The following is a 19,671-nucleotide window of genomic DNA, read 5'->3' as shown; positions in this document are numbered from 1 at the left end:
TTAATAATTATATTTCTGATAAACACATAATTATTCAACTCTCTTAAATGTAAAAATCAACATCACTTCAACCATTCGTTCCATAAAAAACAAAAATTATTACCTCTGAATAAATGGTTTGAATGTGGGTGGCAGGAGAAAAAAAGTGCAATAAAAACAATTTTCAAAAGCAAGGTAACATTCAACGCTTGATTTTATAGCTCAAGTATTGAATTTGTGGTCATTATATGCCAGCATATAGTATAACTGGTGTTAGTTGCAGAATTTTACACGACTACAAATAGGAGGAAAATCTTATTAGAAAGGAGCGCTAGAAGTAGTGTAATTTTAGATACGCTGATAAATTTGCCGTGTTGTTTCTTTTCTACCAGGTACCGATTGATTGTCAACAGCAAGATATCCATTCTTTTTACTGATTTGTGGTAATGAATTTCAGTTGTATTCTCGTACGAGCTAAAAGTCTATGTATAACAAGCAAATTGGGTTTAAATTTATAAAAAAAAGAATTTGACAACCCCGTTGATTAATTTTTGAACACATTTTTAGTTTATCGTTTTGGGAAAAATGGGGATTTATGATCCGTATTAGATTTCTGACGTAATCGAGTAAAAATCAATTAAATATAAAAGTACGCATAATAATATAAATATTTTTGAAGATTAAGATCACTTAAAAAATGTACTGTACATCCTATCGGTATGTAAAACAAATAGATAATATATTTCTGGAATCTTTTTAAAATAGATTTTATGTAAGTCTTAGGTCTTATGTCTTACTTTATGTAAGTCTTAGTCTTTCTGTGTAGAGATCATATTAACCTAAATATTATAATTAATTGTGTACAAAAAAATAAAATTTTAGATAAAATAAAAAAATAGATTTAAAAGATATTATTTGAATATTTTTTTTTTTTTGTTTAACCTCCAGGTCCACCGTTAGGCGTGCTTCAGAGGATGAGATGAATGATTTGTAGCGTGTGTGAAAATTCCATGCCTGACTAATTCCTGAATTCTTTGCTCACTAATTCAATTCCTAACTGATTCCGTGCCTGAATAGTTCTTTTAACTTTATATCATTCAAGAAATATATACTTAAGAAACAATAGTAACACGTGCTATAACTTTAGATTGCCGTAAAATGTTTCCCATAAATCATTATTTATACAGATACGTAATCTAAGTAAATAAAAAGATAATACAAAAGTCCAATTGTAATATGTTTTAAATAAAAATAAAAAAATAACTATTTTTTTTTTAGTGAAAGTTGTAGGTTTCATTTAATAAATTTAAAATGCATGTAAACAATTATTTATGTAGAAAAAAAAATTTATTTACAAAGTGTTTCTTCTTTTTTTGTAGAAAAGTAATAATAAATAGCAATTTGTTTCTAAATGAACATATACTGTAAAGAAATCATCAAAATATTAATATTACAAATAATTCAAAGATTCTAGATTTGAAAGATTCGGAATTTAAATTAACAAGATCAGTCAATAATTCTTTGTTAATGTTTGGAGTCGTGTTCACAAAAAATAAAAGGTTCAAATTGACCCAAAACGGTTACAACTTCAAAACTGATGTTTTGAACACCACCCTTTTCCACCAGATCACGTTTTGAATTATTGCGAAACTGTAAAGTACTATAGCGAAACTAGCTCTCACTTGTTAGTGCTCGCAAAAATCTGATTTCGGCTTCAAACATGATATTTTGGATTTGAATCAATGTGAAATCAGCTCACACCTGTGGGTGCTCGCAAAAATCTTATTTGAGTTACCAACTAGAGTTTTTGGACCATTGGGAAACTGGCTCTCACTTGGTAGTGCTCGCTCTAATTTTGACTTTATAATATGTCATCCTTCAAATTACAATATGAAAACTTACTCAAAAATCAATTTTTTTTTCTTTTAACATAGTCTTCTGTGAAAATTAATAGGGTCCTATTTCTACTAGGTTTACATCATCCTACCGGTGTCATCAAAATCAGTTATAAATTGCGTCTGCGCGTTTTTTTTTTCTTTTTTTCGCGCGAGAGATACCCCCCCCTTTACTATATATATATAAATAGCTTGATAGATAATACTTTATTTATATTAATATCAGAAATATATATGTATGGCGCCCACCGGCAGAAGGAGGACAAATCCCTTTCCTTTTCAAAATATCCTACTTATCCCCAAAAAAAAAAAAAAAACTTTCCTTATTTTTTTTGTGCGTGTGTGTGTTCTGTTTCTATGTTTCAGATATCACACCCACGACAGCCACCACAGCCAATACAACACTGGTTTCTTCACTGCGGCCACGCGGTCCCCCAAGCCCTTCCCGGACACACGTGTGTCTGGAAGATTAATTATTTGAAGTGTTTGAGTAATCCGCTCTTACTTCTTCGACAAAAGGCGATCGCCGCTTCCAAACCGCGATCGCGAATCATGTTTTACCCAAGCTATAAGTTCCCCTTTTTCCTTTCCTTTCAAGAACGAAGAAGAGGGAACGAGCCCAGCAGTCACCAGTCCAGCAGCCACTAACAGCATAGAAGAACGAAGAAATTTGCACTTCCCCCGTTCAGCCCTTTAGCATGTAATTTCGATTACTGCCGAGTCTCGGAAAGTATAGGCCAAAGAAGAACGAAGAGGTCATCTGAAGAAGAAAAAGAAGAAAGAAGACCCACTACGCGACCCGCCGTCACGGACTCCGGAAAAAGGAGCCCAGCAGAGAAGCAACGTGAAGGGCAGCCACCGAAGAAGTAGATGAAGATCTTCTCCTTTATCCATACTTTAAAAAATTTCAATAGTTACAATTAATTAAATTAAATCAGCAATTGCGACTCTCTCCGGAGAAGAGCGCATTGCTCCCTCCAAACAATTAGGGCCCCGTTGTGGCGTATTCCTGCTAGCCTATGAAGCGTTAGCACCGAAAGGACTTCAGTGGACGGTCTGAAGGGGAATTACGTCGGGAGCACAGGTTTTAAAAGCCTAGTCTCCCGCGGTCGGACCCAGAAATGGGTTTGAGAACGCTGGTCCAAACGGATATGGAACGCTAATCACAAATCCGTCCATAAAATATAACAAAACTTAAAACTTAGACCCGTCATTAAATTAAACCCTTAAACACGCCCGATTACAGAATCATACAGCAGAAAGGGACACTGTCCAGGCTCTGCGATTCGAAGGGAAAATTTGTGAAACTACCGCCACTTTTCCGTTCCGTTCCGTAGATAGCTTCCAAAAGAACGAAAAAAGGGCTGAAAATGTAACCCAAAATTGCGTTTTTTTTGGTTCCAGTTCCGAAGAAAGTCAATAGGGGTTTATTCCCAATAGGTTTACATCACCCCACCAAGTTTTATCAAAATCGGTTTTGCGGTTGATTTTGGTAGAGGGGATGAAAACTTTTATCCTTACATGCAAGTATGTTATATAAACATTGCAGGATCATGTTCAGGAGACTCCAAAACGGGAAGAAACGTTGGTTCACTCTTCTTCCGACACCCCCTTAGATGATCTGACCGGGCGCAGTAGCGAGGTCTACAAATTCTTTGGAAATCCGCTAAAAATTATATATAAGAAACACAAAAGGTGAGAAACCTGCACTAGATAAATGGAACACAGATAAAGGAATAGACACAAAAAGATTTCTACCGTTCATGATCAAGACTATTTGGAATGCTGTAATTTGTATAAGTTTTCCGATCAATTTTCTTGAAATTTCGCCTTAAAATAATGCAACGGATATTTGTTTTTTACACGTTTATTTGTTTTTTAAAAGCATGTTCAAGCTTTTTCTTCATTAGTTAGGCCAATTTCAATAATTAATTTTAATTATTTTATATAGGAATTTAATTTAGCGGTCCTTTTATAAATTTGTTCAAGGTAACTTAAGTGGGAGATTAACGGTAAATTAAACTGCCTTCATAGACGCTTTAAAAATATTTTTCCTTTTTGTCGTCATAACCAACTTGTTAATTCATATTAAAAGCAGTAATGCTTTTTAGGTACGTTTTCTACGCACTTTTCTATTTATATATTGTGTTTCTTATGAGTTTTCTTTTAAAAACGAATAGCATATAAAAGTTTTCAATGTTTAAGATAAAAATAAACCAAAAATAATTAACTGTCATAAAAAGTAAAAAATAACATTGTTTTAATTCTGAATTAAATTTCGATTTTCTGAAATCGATGCAAAAATTAAAGTTTAGTTTAATTAATTAGCATTTTTAACTCTTTAAAATATTTAGAGTTAAAAATGTTGAAAGAAAGTACAAAAATATATATATATATATATTTTTTTTGTATACAAATCGTTTTTTGTACTTTCTTTTAAAGTTGGTTACATAGTAATTTTTTTTTTTTTAATTTAACGTAACATTAGTAGTCTACATGTTCTTAAAAACGTGCGTCGTGCGTGCAATGCATATGTAAAAACTCTAATTACATTATAATACACAGTGTCAATGACTAAATAAAATAGATCGATAAATATAAATGAGAAATAGTTATAATTTATCTTCAATTATTTTGCGACAAACTGATGTAAATAATTTTAATTAATAATCCCAGTTACTCATAGTAGTTTAAATAGAATAATAATTATTTTATATGACTACTCATTATGACTCGTTAGGATTAATTACTAAACTGATGCAAAATATTAAAATATATTTTTTATTTGTCAAATAATATGTAATGAGATACGAAAGAGGCCTGTGTAATAATTACTTGGAATTAAAAAGAATCGTGTAAAAAATGCAACATCTGTTTGCTGTTATCACGTGATGAACACGTGAAAAGTTGGTGAAATATGCAAGAAGAATCACGTATTTACCGAATAGTTTATTTATTCGAGCTATTTCTTCGAACATTATCAAACTTTTAATTATTAAACTTTTATTTTTTATTCTTTTAAATGAGATTACCAGTAAATAACTTCTTTTTTTTAATATTAACTGACAGAATACGGTTAAGTTATTTTTTGTATATGATATCCCTCTCTTAAAAACCTAAATTTATCAACTTTATAAAAAAACCGAACTGTTACTCTCATATCAGATAATACAACGGACAGACAGACAGATATAATTATTATAATTTTTCCCCAAGTTATTATTACATCTGGCAAATAATAGGACATCACTTGGATCGGTTAAATTTGAATCAATCTACAGTAAGTTGGATTTAAATTATAAATTTTGAGTTACCATCTCATTGTACCACAACTACGCTTTCCCAGTCGTACATTTGTTTAATATAAGCCTAAATAATGAAGGCTTAATTTGTCCTTTATTAATATTATTAACCTTTGAATAATCTTATTTATAATAAAATTTTATCATAGGTTTCTCGTATATATATTTTCGTAATTATTATTATTTTTTTTTTTTTCATTAATTTAGAATTTATTTTATCATTTTTGTTTAAAAATAAATAGTTTTTTGTTGTTGGTGTGTTTGAGGACGTATCACAAAAAGAAATGATAAAGGATAGATTTAAACAATATTGTAAGGATTCTATACTGAGTTACCTTCAGGTAACATAACTTAAGAATTATACCCTGAGGGAATATTGGATAATTTTCCTTGTTAAAAAAGAATAGACTTTTACTAGGCTACTTTTGAATATTATTCTTGTGAAATTATTACGTGTGGAGGGGGAGGTAAATAGTAATACGACTGCTATTTGTTCCGACTTTCAAAAACTAATTTTTAAAAAACATTTTTCCACCGATAAAAAATATTTAATGTTGAAAAGATCGTCTTAACTGGAAATATTTACCAGAATAAAATTTGATATTTGAACGTAAACGCCAAGCACTGGTACATAAAGCTACTGAAAAATTATTGACGGTCATATATTATTCAAATGTACCAGGTACTGATAACTAAAGCTAATCGTAAATAGGAACGTAGAAAAACCTTTGTAAATTTTTTTATTGCATACATTTAAACGTTTATTATGAAAATAAAAATAAGATTTTTAATAAGATTTTTTTGGGGGGTTTTTCTGGGCGAAAAACGCTTTCGCATTATTATCGCCCGGGCACGATATATTTGTTGCAATAATAAAAGATGTATCACATTATATATCTAAATTAAAATAATATAATTACCATCTGCTTTACGGCAAATGGAATGAATAGCTGTAACACACTACGATAAATTAAATACAAGAATATAAACGGACGGCCACTAGATGAAACTTGCGATGCAATGCCGCACAAGATACATTTCACAAGATTGTGGTGGACTGTTAGTTGGCAGTCGCAGCGAGCACGAACGGGTGTATCTGTTTGCGTTATAAGATATCCATAAGCGAGCCTAGTATACCTGACCTATTGGTAAACGGCAGATAATAACCTCATCTCGACGGTTATTTCTGCATGAGGAGTTCCACGGTGAAGTCTGTAATTAGGCGAAGTTTATTGTTCGTGGTATTCTTTCATTCACTTTGCCACTGATCGTGAACTACCCTCTTCAGGAAACAGACAAAATGGTTAGAAGCAACGCGATTGGTAAAAGTAAGGTGAAAACAAGACTCTTTTGCCGCACTATCTGCTCGCTCATTGCCTGAAATTCCTATATGGCTCGGCATTCAGTAGAAGTTCAGTGTTATATTATGTCTAATCATTTGCGAAATGACAGAAGGAATCTTACAGACAATACCTTGAAAATGAATACCTAATCCAAAATTTCGACATGTTCTTGTTTGCTCAAATTCCATGAGTGCATTACAAGCGATTAATGACTTCATTATAATACGCATCATTAATCGCATGTAAGGCACTCATGAAATTTGAGGAAACAAGAACATGTCGAAATTTTGGATTAGGTATTGATGACTTAACCCACCGGGTTAGTCCAGTGGTGAACGCGTCTTAACCATCATCAAATGAAATCAGCTGATTTGGAAGTCGAGAGTTCCAGCGTTCAAGTCCTAGTAAAGCCAGTTACTTTATACGGATTTGAATACTAGATCGCGGTGGATACCGGTGGTTGGGTTTCAATTAACCGCACATCTCAGGAATGGTCGAACTGAGACTGCAAAAGACTACATTTCATTTACACTCATACATATCATCTTCATTCATCTTCTGAAGTAATACCTGAACGGTAATTCCCGGAGGCTAAACAGGAAAAAGAAAGAAAGGTATTGATGACTTGACCGACGCAACTAGCAAAGTCATGCAATGATTTTTCAGCTTTTTTTACTGACTTTAGTAAGATTCTTAAATCTACTCTTATAATTTCTTCCCCCCAAATGAAACGATTTCGATGATTCTTTATTTTCTACTTTATTAAAAAACTTCTTCTAGAGGTCACATTGAAAGATTTTCTAGATACTTATGAGGAAGTTCTTAAACGAAAAATTATATTGATTCTCCTTCACAAATTATTTGAAGATATTTTAAAGGTTTTTTAATTTTTTTCACTCCTTAGTAATGGTTATTATAGAATAATTATATATTATTGTACGACATAAAATTAATTATATATTGTAGGTAATGATACGCTATTTACATAATGAATATTGAATATCAGAATGACCTTTTATCCATCTATCTAAAGTATTTTTACACAAAAATTACTTGGAATACATAGAACAAGATAACAACACATATTCAAACAACTCTTAAAGCATTAGCTCATCTGCGATAGACTTTTTTTACATGCATAATTTCCCTGCAGTTTTTTTTATAATTATTTTAACAAGAAAATTAAAAAAATAAATATCTTTAATTTGCTCCCAAATTAAAATTTTTTTTAAGTAAAAAAAAAAATAAACCTTTTTAAAATATATCAAACCGAACTCAAGAGTTGAACTAAAAGGAATACTTTTATAAATTTTTTAAATATTTTAACGCCATTAAAAAAAAAGCTACCGAAAATCTAGTAACCCTTAAATAACTACCTAATTACATAGCTTCAGACATTTAAAAAAGAAACGAAAATATTTTATTTTTAGTGAATTTTATAAAATTTAATTTTTTTCAAAGTTTTTTCATACTCGATTTTTAAAAAATTTAAAATACGGGTAGGTCAACAAAAATGTAAGAAGCGCAGAACGAAAAATTAAGAAAGCTAGAATATGGTAATATGTATAATTTACTTTAAGTTATTACTATAAGTTTACTTTAAGTTACATAAGTTAATAAGTATTATAAGTTAATTTGCATTAATAAGTAACATCGTCTTCGACGATGTCTTCAGTCTTCAAATACTCCAGTGGCTTTCGCAGATGACCTCGCTCTTGTGGTCTCGGAAAGAAGTGACAATGACGGCTAACGAGGCCATAAAGCGAGTACAAATGTAGTTTTTGGGCAAGGGTCTAGCTCTCTCTGGGACCAAAACGACCTTCGTCTGCTTGGCTGGAAGACGGCCACTACCGACCATACCGATAAGGATTGACGACGGCTTAATCACCCAGGTCGAAACAGGATATGGCTGGACCACAGAAGGTCGTTCTCGTCACATGTGAAACAAATATCAGGTAAGGCTAGAGAAACAGTGCGAGCTCTTAGCAGATTACTAGGAAACGTTACAGGCCCTAGAACGAGCAAAAAGAAGCTCTATCGTCAACTCCATACTATTGTATGGGGTGTCAGGATGGGGGAAGGCCTTAGAGACAGGTAAGCATAGGCGTATACTAAAAGGAGTGCGGCGACGGATCGCTGTACGAGTAGACTTCGTGTACTCTTCGGTTTCGACTGAGGCTACACTAGTTTTGGCTGGCATGCCTCTTCTTCAATAGATGGCCACATGAGAAGGAATGTGAAAGACGGAATGGACAAGACCGAGGTACGGAGACGAATGTTGCAGCAATGGCAAGGGCGATTGAACCAATCTTCAACAGGGCGATGAACTCATCGCCTTATAAGATAGATTGACCCGTGGGTCAACCGTAAGTTCGGAAAACTGAACTACTGGTTGACCCAACTACTGACAGGACATGGTGGGTTCAGGGCGTACCTATAAGGAAGAAGACGGGCGGAAAATGACCTCCGCCGTTACTGTGGAGAAACAGACACCTGTCAACATGTCATGTTCGACTGTCAACAGTGGGAAGACAAGAGTCGTCGGTGCACTCAAATAACCGGATCGGTCGCAGCTGATACTTTAATTGAAACCACGCTGAACAACGAGGAGAATTTTAAAGCCGTTGCAGGACTTACTACACAAATCCTGCAGCAGAAGGACGAGATGACGAGGGGTGGGGGATAGCACTACAGACACAGTAACATACACTGTAGAAGAAGGGCGACTCCCAAAACCCCTTGCGGAAAAGTAAAGACCCAGATCCGCCACGGCGCTCTCTAGGGAGCGTACGTGATAGAGGCATGAAGCATAAAGACCGAGACCCGGCCTTTGGGACGAGGCCCATGAACGACATAGTCGGGCTTGGCCACCTCATTTCAAAGGTTAGAGGCAGGCAAAAATAAAAGATTCAAACCGGCGGGCTGACCTGTCGTAACGGATGTGCTGTCGGCGGACGGGAAGGCCCGTTTGAGTTTAAAGGAAAACCTCCTGACCTGTGCTAAGCTTACTCCTGCGGAATCCAACTCGGGAGGTAGGAGAAAGAAAAAAAAAAGTTTTATATGTATAATTTTAATTAAAGTTTTCCAACCAATTTTCTTGAATTTTCACCTAAATATTATTTGAATATAGCCTTATATCAGTGAGTAATCATATATTCTACAATAATGTAATATTAAGCAAGAATAATGACCAAAGAAAGAGAATTATCTTCAAATCATCTATCTATATAGTTCATGTGATTTTTAATCTAAAACAAATTTCACTAATGTCTGGAAAACTCTTACAACACGTCTAACCGAAGAACTTTCCTCCCGAAGAACAACCAATGTGCGCAAAAAGAAATATTTATATTGAGTATATGGGTCGAGTTGGAAACCATTTTTGTCGATTAAAAATAAAAACAAAAAACGTGGATGTATTTACGTTATAATTTTTATTTTAATATTTTTTTGGGGATCCATAATGTTGTGTTATTCAATACTTCTATCAATCCAGAATACTACAAATAATGTTTGTTATACAGAATTTTGTGAAAAAAAAATAATAAAACATATTGTAAAAGAGAATTGTGTATAAAATTATTTTAAAATTCATAAAAAAATTCCATTATGCTGATATGGATAAATTTATTATTTTAACAAATCAATCACTCAATATTAAAATAAATTTTCGCGTGTTACCAGTACATCAAACCACGCAAACAAGTGTAATAAAAACAAGTAATCTTCCTACAACGTACGGTACAAAATCATGAATATTTAATTAATTAATTTTTTTTCTTGATGATATCGCCACATAAGCTTGAAGCTTGCGCGTGGAATTGTGTATGAAAAAATGCCGTGCCTGACCGGAATTTGATAAAGAATATTAGAAATATTGTATTATTTTATAAAATAATAAATTTTTATTTATTTATCGATAAAAAAATATTTGAAAATATTTTTCATATACGAGTATCTTTGTGGTTTGTATCGAACGTTCAGAATGTTCAAAATTCTAACGTTCACGTTTAAAATTTTAACAGAATTAATAAAAAAGATGCTAATTAAAACACATTCACAACGATCTCTGTTTCGTCAGAATGACGAGAAGTCATTTAAAGTATGAATGAGAAGTATTTAAAATTACAAAAAGTTTGTGTTAAAATTTACCAAAGTAAAAAAATCATATTTTTGATTTTCGGAACACTGTATTTTGAATTAAATTTTAATACTCTCTGACTATAGTTCAGAAGAATAGCTTTTCAACGCCGCGTCATACGCCTTCCTATAGATAAAGCATCTTTTTCTTAAATTTCTATTCATATTTTAAAATAGAAATAAAACCGAAAAAATAAATATATAACGATAATTTAAAAATAAAATTTAAATATATAAAAGGTAGTTTTTTGAATTCTTTTAAAACATCCCTTTTTTGAATTCAGTGTAAAATTACTGGTTAGTAAATTCCTTGGTAGCTTTTTTTTGACTGGTGACTAAATTATTTAATTAATCAACTTAAAAAAGATTAAATTTAAAAAATAAATAAATTCTTGCACAGTTCTGCACAAGAAGACCGAATTTTTGTTTCCGAAGCTCTCACTATTTTGCAGTCAGAAACGCACTGATTTTCAGAGCACAATGAGTGCATTGTGACACTTGTTCAATATATCAGTAGACTTTGCTTAACAACAATCAAGTTTCAGCTTAACACTATGACTCTTGCATAAGCGTGTGAAAAAAACACCACACAGTCAACATAACCTCATTCTTTTTCGACCTTAAATCTACTTTAACTCAAGAACGACACAACCAATCTTATCAAATTTTTACAAGCACTACAGACAGCAAATTTCTACAGATTTAAATTTCAATAAAACTGATCAAGTTAGTTATGGAGATTTTCGAGCCAAAAATTCTATACACATTCTATATATTTTTTACTAAAAACACACACACACACACACAACCTTAATCTAAGTGAATAGTATTTTCTTACTCCTCATATCTCAAAATGTAAAGAAAGTTCATTTTCTTTCCCCACTCCCACCATGTGACCGATAGTAACACCGTATTTTTCTTCGAAAAGTTGGTTAAATAAATACTTTTTAAGTTTTTAAAAACCGTTTTAATATTTCCTTAAACACTTATACTATTTTAAAGTAAAATATTCCAGTTAGAAAAAAATATATATATATTTAATCTGAAACAAATTTCCTTTAAAAAAAAAATGAATTTTTAATGCGGGATGTACAACTCTCATTACTTGTAAATACTATAGTCATCCGTTATCCTTCTTCCAATCTGTCGAAGAATTTCATTACCCTATGATTTATGTTACATTTATGGCTGCATGTGTAAAAGACTGTATTAACAAAATGTATAACTGAAGTTCATGTTCATTCCTGTCTAAGTTTAAGATAGTGTTATATAAAGTTTAAGTTAAAATAAGTTTAATGTCATACTACGTTCAAGCAATTCTGGAAGATATTGGCGCTTCTTGGCCTACGCAATAAATATTTGTATTCATGTGTAAGTATTTTCCCAGCGGGTCTAGTGGATAACTCGTTGCAAATTAGTTTTTAATAGCTGATTTCAAAGTCAAAGTTTCAAAGTCAAAGTTTCTGAGGTTCAAAGTTTTATACGTTTTTGAATACTATATGGTGTACTTTGGAGGTTGGGATTTAATTTAACCCAGGAATGGTTGGCCTAACCCACTGGGTTGGTCTAGTGGTGAACGCGTCTTCTCAAATCAGCTGATTTGGAAGTCGAGAGTTCCAGCGTTCAAGTCCTAGTAAAGGCCGTTACTTTTATACGGATTTGAATACTACATCATGGTGGATACCGGTGTTCTTTCGTGCTTGGGTTTCAATTAACCACACACCTCACGAATAGATGAACTGAGACTGTGCAAGACTACACTTCATTTACAATCATACATATCATCCTCTGAAGTAATAACTGAATGGTAATTCCCGGAGGCTAAACAGGAAAAAGAAAGGAATGGTCGGTCTGAGACTCTTCAAGACTACACCTCATTTACATGTTATACATATCCTCATCTCACTGGGTTGCGCAGGGAGGGTTGCTTACTGTTCACTAGTTGAACAGATTACAAAGGCCACATTAGGAAAATATATGTAAGTATTCGATCATTTCAATTTGAAAATTTCTTTTAATATTGAAAAAAAATTAAACTTTTTTACACATTTTTTTATTAATTAAAAAAAATATAACAATTTAAGAATTTAAAAAAAAATTCCAGAAATGCTAGTGCAATTTTCTGCCAGAAATATGCACAAAATAAAAAGTGGAAAGATAGTGAAGGGTAAAAGGAAATTCTTTTTATATAAAGTACTTTTAACAGAAAATAATTCTTATAATTCACTTGCAGCATTATAAAAAATAATCAAGAGAGTGATACTAAAGAAAATAGAGTTTTAAATAAAATAGACCATTTTATACAAATTCAAATGATGTATTCATTTCCCTTTGGTGAAAACAGTTTTTTGGTTTTTATTCATTAAAAGTCTAAAACTGTAAAATATTTTACAAAATAAAAATTAATTGAAAAAATTATAGTACAAGATTTTTTTAAAAATTTTTCACTGGTTAATTTCTGGAATAATAATTTTAATTAAAAAAGTATATGAAATAACACCAAAGATTTAAAAAAAATTAACTGTAAATTTGATTTATAAAAAAATTAATTTTTTTATCCAAATATCTAGTATACTGTGGGTGTGTTTATATGCCTGTCTATGGGTGTGTTTGTTTTTTCTTTTGTTTATAAATACTCTTATAATTGTTTACATGTACAAAGATCAAAGGTGTGATTGTCCGTTTATCTTTTATAAACCAATCATTAGTTGTGTATTATTTTAATTTTTATCAGCTTATTGATAAAGATATAATGAAATAATATAATTTTGTTAATTAACTCAAGAATAAAGGACTATTTTGTTGTTGTATTTCGTATTTAATTAAAAATAAAGACTATCACAGCATTTTCCATTAAATATACAGACCTACGTACAGATGCATATTTATGTGCATAGAAATTAGATTTTTTTCCCTTGATTATTCACAATAGTCATCAGAAATATGACTAAGATAGGCTTATCAAATAAAACTTTCTTATCATCTTATAATGCAGATAAAATGAGTAAAAAAAAAAAAAACATTATGAGCTATATTTTTATACATAACACAGACAAAACATGACACACACTTCTCACCAAGAAATCATACTTATGAGCTAAAAAATAAATTTAATAAAAATTAATAATAATAATTATTAAAATAAATTTAAAAGGAGTAAAAATGCAATTTCTTTCCTCCATGATAAAAGATGAAAACTTTTGAAAACTATTTCACTCTCAACACCGGATTAAGAAAAAATTTTTAGCTGATAGTTTGTAGCAGTAAAAAGCTAGAAAAATTGATATAAACTTAATTTTTTTAAGTGGGTTTGTTCTATTCTTGATAAGATTAAAAAAACACATAAAAAAAGTTCATAAAATCTAAACTCCTTTAAGTATAAAATTATTTCAATGTTAACACACAAAACAATTATAGGAAAATTTAATATAGAAAATTACTCTAATAATAAAGACGCTTACTACACTAATTTGAATTCAAGGTTAAACTATTCATGAAATACGAAACAGATACCAACAAAAAATAACCAATCAAACAGAACTCTGTAACTAAGATTTTAATGCTTTTATACTCACAAGACTTAGAAATATCAAGAAATTTAAAAAGTTTTCATACAGTCATTTTTTGACCAATTTTATGATACAAGTATGAGTTTTACTCTGTATTAAGTACAATTAAAACCAGATAATTATACAGAATAATTCAAAACAAAATGATAATTTGTTTACTTAAATTTAATATTAAATGAATTTTTTTTAAAATATGTATACTTTTTAAAATTAATCTACAGAGCATACAATCTATTTAGTTTCTCTCCACATTGCCCAGTTACAGTTACTTTAGTTATTTTCTTTATAAGAGTGAATTTTGTAATATGTGAAAAAAGTCAAGCCTTACTGCAGTTGAACTGAACCTTCAGGATAAAAGGCAAATTAATTTATTAATTATAAATATAATTACAAATGAATAATTTTTTTTTGTAAATGAAATTTTTAGTATAAATTATATATTTCCACTTACCAACAATTTTTTTTTCAATACATTATCCAAGCGCTTTCAGAATCATTTCTCCATCATCAGGGATTATTTAAAACTATGAATTTGTATCCGTGTATATAGTGTTATAAGTATGATTATAATTAAAATTAAAATTAAATTTTCATTTTCATAACAGTTGTCAGTCATAACATCCTACTAACATGACGTTTTATTTTACCTAACATATAAATTATTTTTATTATTGACGACCGACTTATGAAAATAACAATTTTAATTAACACTGTAACAATTAATTTTAACACTGTATGCAAGGATACAAATTCATAGTTTTAAATAATTCCTGATGAGACAGAAATGACAAAGTGCTTTGATAATACATTGAAAAAACAATTGTTGTTAAGAGAAAATACATTGTTCACACAAATTATATCAATACAAACAGTGCCAGATGTTAAGAAAATTAAATCTAAAAGAAATTTTAATTACACTTATTCTTATTACTATTGTAGACCCTAAACTAAATAAATAACTAACTGTTCAACAAACCTAATACATAAATCAATATTCAAAATATATTTTGACACTAAATTTACGATAAAAATACTTACAATATATGAAGAATGAAATATGTGATAGCAAAATAATAAATCTCTCTAACAAGGGTTACTCTCACTTAATTGTACTTTCATTGACTGCAATTTCAAGTCAAAAATAGATAATACAAAATAAAAAATGAAAAAGATAATTGGAAGATTGAATAAAAAATGATTTGATAAAAAAATTATAATTTAAGAAAATTAAAAGTAGAAAATTGGTATCAATTAATATCTATCATAAAATTACACTACCACAATCAAAAATATTTTTTTTAAGCAATTCAACTATTTTTTTTAAAAAAATGTAAAAAAAATCAATTAAAATTCTATATTGCCCCTTGTTCTAACCTATAGTCTATACAAACTGATAATATTAATTGATGGTACGAAATTTGATAATATTGTAAATAAAAAAAAAATTAATAAAGGAATTAATTATACGCATATTTAAAAATATTAATCTTAAAAAGTAGATAATTAATATTTGATTAAAAAAAATTAAATTCATAGTTATTATTTTGGTGATAATTATGTTATTTTTTCTTAAATAAGAACTACTCAATTAATCAAATAATAAGGTTAACAAATCAGAATTAAAAAATCTTATTCTATTAAAATGGAATGCATAATATTTAAACTGTCGATTAAAGTAACGTATGGCGGAACATTTTAGGGATTGGTATACATAAATTATCAGAATAAAGCAGTTGGAATTGTAATGAATTCTAACAACAATTTTTATATTTGAAATTATTTCAAACACACACATACAACATTATTCATTTATGAGCTACAACAGTTAAATCATTCTTTATATTTCAATAATTATAATTTTGAAAATAAAAATTAAAAAATATTTCTTGAAAAAGTGTTAAATCACTTAGTATAAAATGTTTGTAGTATAATGACACCTTGTTTATTGAGGAAAAAGTAAGTTTAAAAAGTGAAATCAACATGGATGTCAAAGGCCAGAGCAATTTTTAATAAATTACATTTGTTATTGTTTAACCAACATTAAATAATAGTGAATTAAATTTTTTTAGATGATTAATTCATCATATAAACTAAAATATTTGTGGATAGAAATATATATATTTTATAATACTTGTCATATGCAAGCGCTAAGCTTTACTACAATTCAAACCCAGAACGATTCAAATTAAGGATGCTATCATTCTCCAACTAAGGATACTAACAATCTGACAATATAATAATTTAAATTAATACCGCATTTTTTTAGAATTTAGTACCTAAATATATTATACAAGATAAATATATTGATCCTAAATGTATTATTCAAGAATGTCCTTTGTAACAGTAAAACAAAAATGGTAATATATTGACACCAGGAAATAAATTACATACTATTAGAACAAATTGACCATCTACCTATTTTATAATGTGCATCAACAGTAATTTTGAGTCTAAAAATAAAAACAGAAAAAATCATTGGATTTCACTTAGATGGCTTGGTGATTAACAATTTGAAAAAAGTTGAGATAGTAACAAAGTTCCTAAAGCTAAGATTGTTTAAAGCAAGAAATTTACTAGTAAGACCCCCTCTCCCATAGAGACAAGAATCTAAAAAAAAGGCGACAAAGGAAGACTGAAAATTACAGAGATGAAATATTTAAAAAAATAATAAAACCCACTGATAAGAATTTAAGCAGAATAAAGTTATCAAGCAGGATTAAACTTACACTTAGTCACTGAAGAATCTTATAGGAATTAAACAGCTTCAGTAGTAGGGCCAAGTTGAGAAGATGGATATGCTCAATTTGAGACAACCAATAATGAAGCTGAAACCCAGATTTGTGATGAAGAAAATATATAATTGTTCAGAAAGTAGTTGAGTTGATTAAATGTTTATGGTAGCAAGGGGTAGAAAAAGTGGAGGAAGGTTCTTCGTGGTAGACTGTTAGTTCCCATCAGTAGATGAAAAGTAAGTATAAGATCGATCATATGAGTCAATAAAATTCACAAAAAGATTAAAATTTAATAACAGAAAAATCTGTAAAACAATTTTCTAATTTAGAAAAATATTTTTAAATATTATACTATCTCATATAAGATAGTTTATATAAATTTTGCAAGTAATGTATTAATTATTTTTAAAAATTCAGATATCTTGTGTTACCATTTAATTTCAAAAGGTGTATTTTATTTCATAATAACTGAAAAAAATTTCTATCATAGTTTATTTTCTTTGTGCATTGAAATAATTAACGGTTAAAAATAAAAAACAACTTACATTTCAATTAAGACGTATGTTTCATTTAGATAATAATTATTGAAGAACTAATATATCAAGAAGGCGTGAACTCACAAAATAAACTGATTGGTTATATGTACAACAGCATTAGAAATAATTATAAATTAAAAGGACTTTGGCCTCTGTCCTAACTTTTAGTGTTAGTGGCCTAATGTTAAAAATAAAAAAATAATAAGAATCAGTCATTTACAGTTAACATATGATGTCACTATGTAATTCTTGTAAGCTAATTACTGTTTTTAATTCAAAGCATGTGTTTCATATAGAATGTAGTAAAAAGAATTGGGTAGCCTAATGAGTGATGTAGTAATAGTAATAATAATCCATTAAACAAATTTGAACTGAACCTTTAAACATTTCTTTGTCTATCTTTCACATTCTATTTCTTTTCATATCTTTCTAATAATCTATAACGAAAAATAGTGACAATAAAATTCTATTAAATACTAAATACAATATTTTTGTATGTGCAAAAGAAAAGTAAATTAGTTTATCAAAACAAATGTTGGTTTGACCTAAATAAATGCTGCTTTGCTTACTAATTATTTAAGGTTTAGGTAGCACTGATGAATATTAAATCTAAAGAGAAAGAATAGTTATAAGTTCCTTTCTCCCAAGAAGCACACACTGCAAGCTAATAATCAACAATATAACAGACAAAAATGTAAATAACAAAATTAAATTTCTATCACCAATATATACATACATAAACATATATACATATACACATACATACATATACTCATTTAAATACAGCTCAATTACTAACCAATGAAGAAGTAATAGTTGACTGTCTCCACTAATCTGAGAAACTGTACTGTCCAGCAAGAATAAAATTGACCTTGAGATACACAGAACAATTAAGAGAGAGAGAAACTGTTTCGATAAAAACAGGTGAACTTGAAATATTTAAGTGCATTGATTACGTACTGTTGTTATATACAATAATACATTTATTTTGTCCAAGTCTCTTTTCCATTGATTATCCACAGTACAAGTTCACTGTAACTTTACAATATTGGCAAAATTAAATAAAAAAAATCACAAAATAAGATATAATGCTAATCAAATTACAAAGGAAAAAACGCAAATTAAAGAAGTATTCTTTTTTTAAATGATAGTATTTTAGAAAGCACTAAGATTATTATAATTAAAATTTTTTTTAATCTTATAATATAACAAATGGGGTATAAACAGCTGACTGTTTTTAATTATAACTGATCACCACATTTGTTTCCAAGCACTATAGAAATTATATATATTATTCCAAGCATTATCGAGATTTATGCAGATAATGCATTATTTGAGATTATTCATTGTGGAATGTTTGGCCTAAACCATTTTGCTGGCATTTATTCTCTAAAGTCTTTGCCAGAATCTGTTTGGTGAATTAAAACTTCATTTATATAACATTTATGTTGTTCACAATTGAAAGTGAAAAGGCAACAAAAGTTACAGTTTGGGAAGAGTTTTTAGCATTGATGAATAGAAATCCCAACATGCTTGGTTACTTGTGATGTCTGATGAAGCCCATTTTGATCTGAATAGTTTAATAAACAAGCAGAAATGTTGCTATTGGCAATAGAACAACCCTTACAAATTACACCAAAAGCTACACAGGAGCAAAGTGATTATGTTATACTCTATAACTTTACATCAGATTACTGGATTACTTTTTTTTTAAACAGACAGTTCCTATATTTTGGTAGTTAATACCATGAAATGTTAGAAAACTTTTTATTGAAAAGATTTCTTGATTAAATTGCACTGAATGAAAGGCATAAATTTTGATTCCAACAAGATTTAGCTATTATTCACAATGCCAATGACAGCATGTTCACATTAAGAAGAATGTTTCCTAGATACCTTATTTCACAGTATGTGACATCAACAGGCCAACTTTATCATCAGTATATTTCCTTTGGCTATATTTTAAAGCAAAGGACTGATAGAGAGCCAGGCCCAGGCAATATCCATGAACTGAAGTAGATAGGTGATATTTCATAGGATTTCTTGCAAAAAGTCATATATTCTCTTCAAAGATTAAGACAGTATTTAAAAAAATGATGGTGAATATTTAATGGGCAATGTTCTTAAAAATTAAATTACATTAATTTAAATTTTATTAAATTCTGGATATTTTTG

The 19,671-nt window shown here is 29.6% G+C and overlaps 1 protein-coding gene across 1 annotated transcript in view; it reads right to left on the bottom strand.

Annotated features, from left to right (window-relative positions):
* Positions 1-17,641, bottom strand: part of LOC142329916 (salivary peroxidase/catechol oxidase-like) — a 130,001-nt gene extending 112,360 nt beyond the window's left edge. Inside the window, exon 1 of the mRNA XM_075374851.1 lies at positions 17,506-17,641. The gene's annotated coding sequence lies outside the window, so the exon portion shown is untranslated. The remainder of the gene's footprint in view (positions 1-17,505) is intronic.
* Between the last annotated feature and the right edge of the window lie 2,030 nt (positions 17,642-19,671).

Source organism: Lycorma delicatula, chromosome 9 (assembly GCF_047948215.1).
Source record: "Lycorma delicatula isolate Av1 chromosome 9, ASM4794821v1, whole genome shotgun sequence".
In the NCBI taxonomy this organism is placed as follows: domain Eukaryota; kingdom Metazoa; phylum Arthropoda; class Insecta; order Hemiptera; family Fulgoridae; genus Lycorma; species Lycorma delicatula.
Note: the sequence above shows the minus strand (reverse complement) of the source record. Positions and strands in the feature narration are given on the sequence as shown.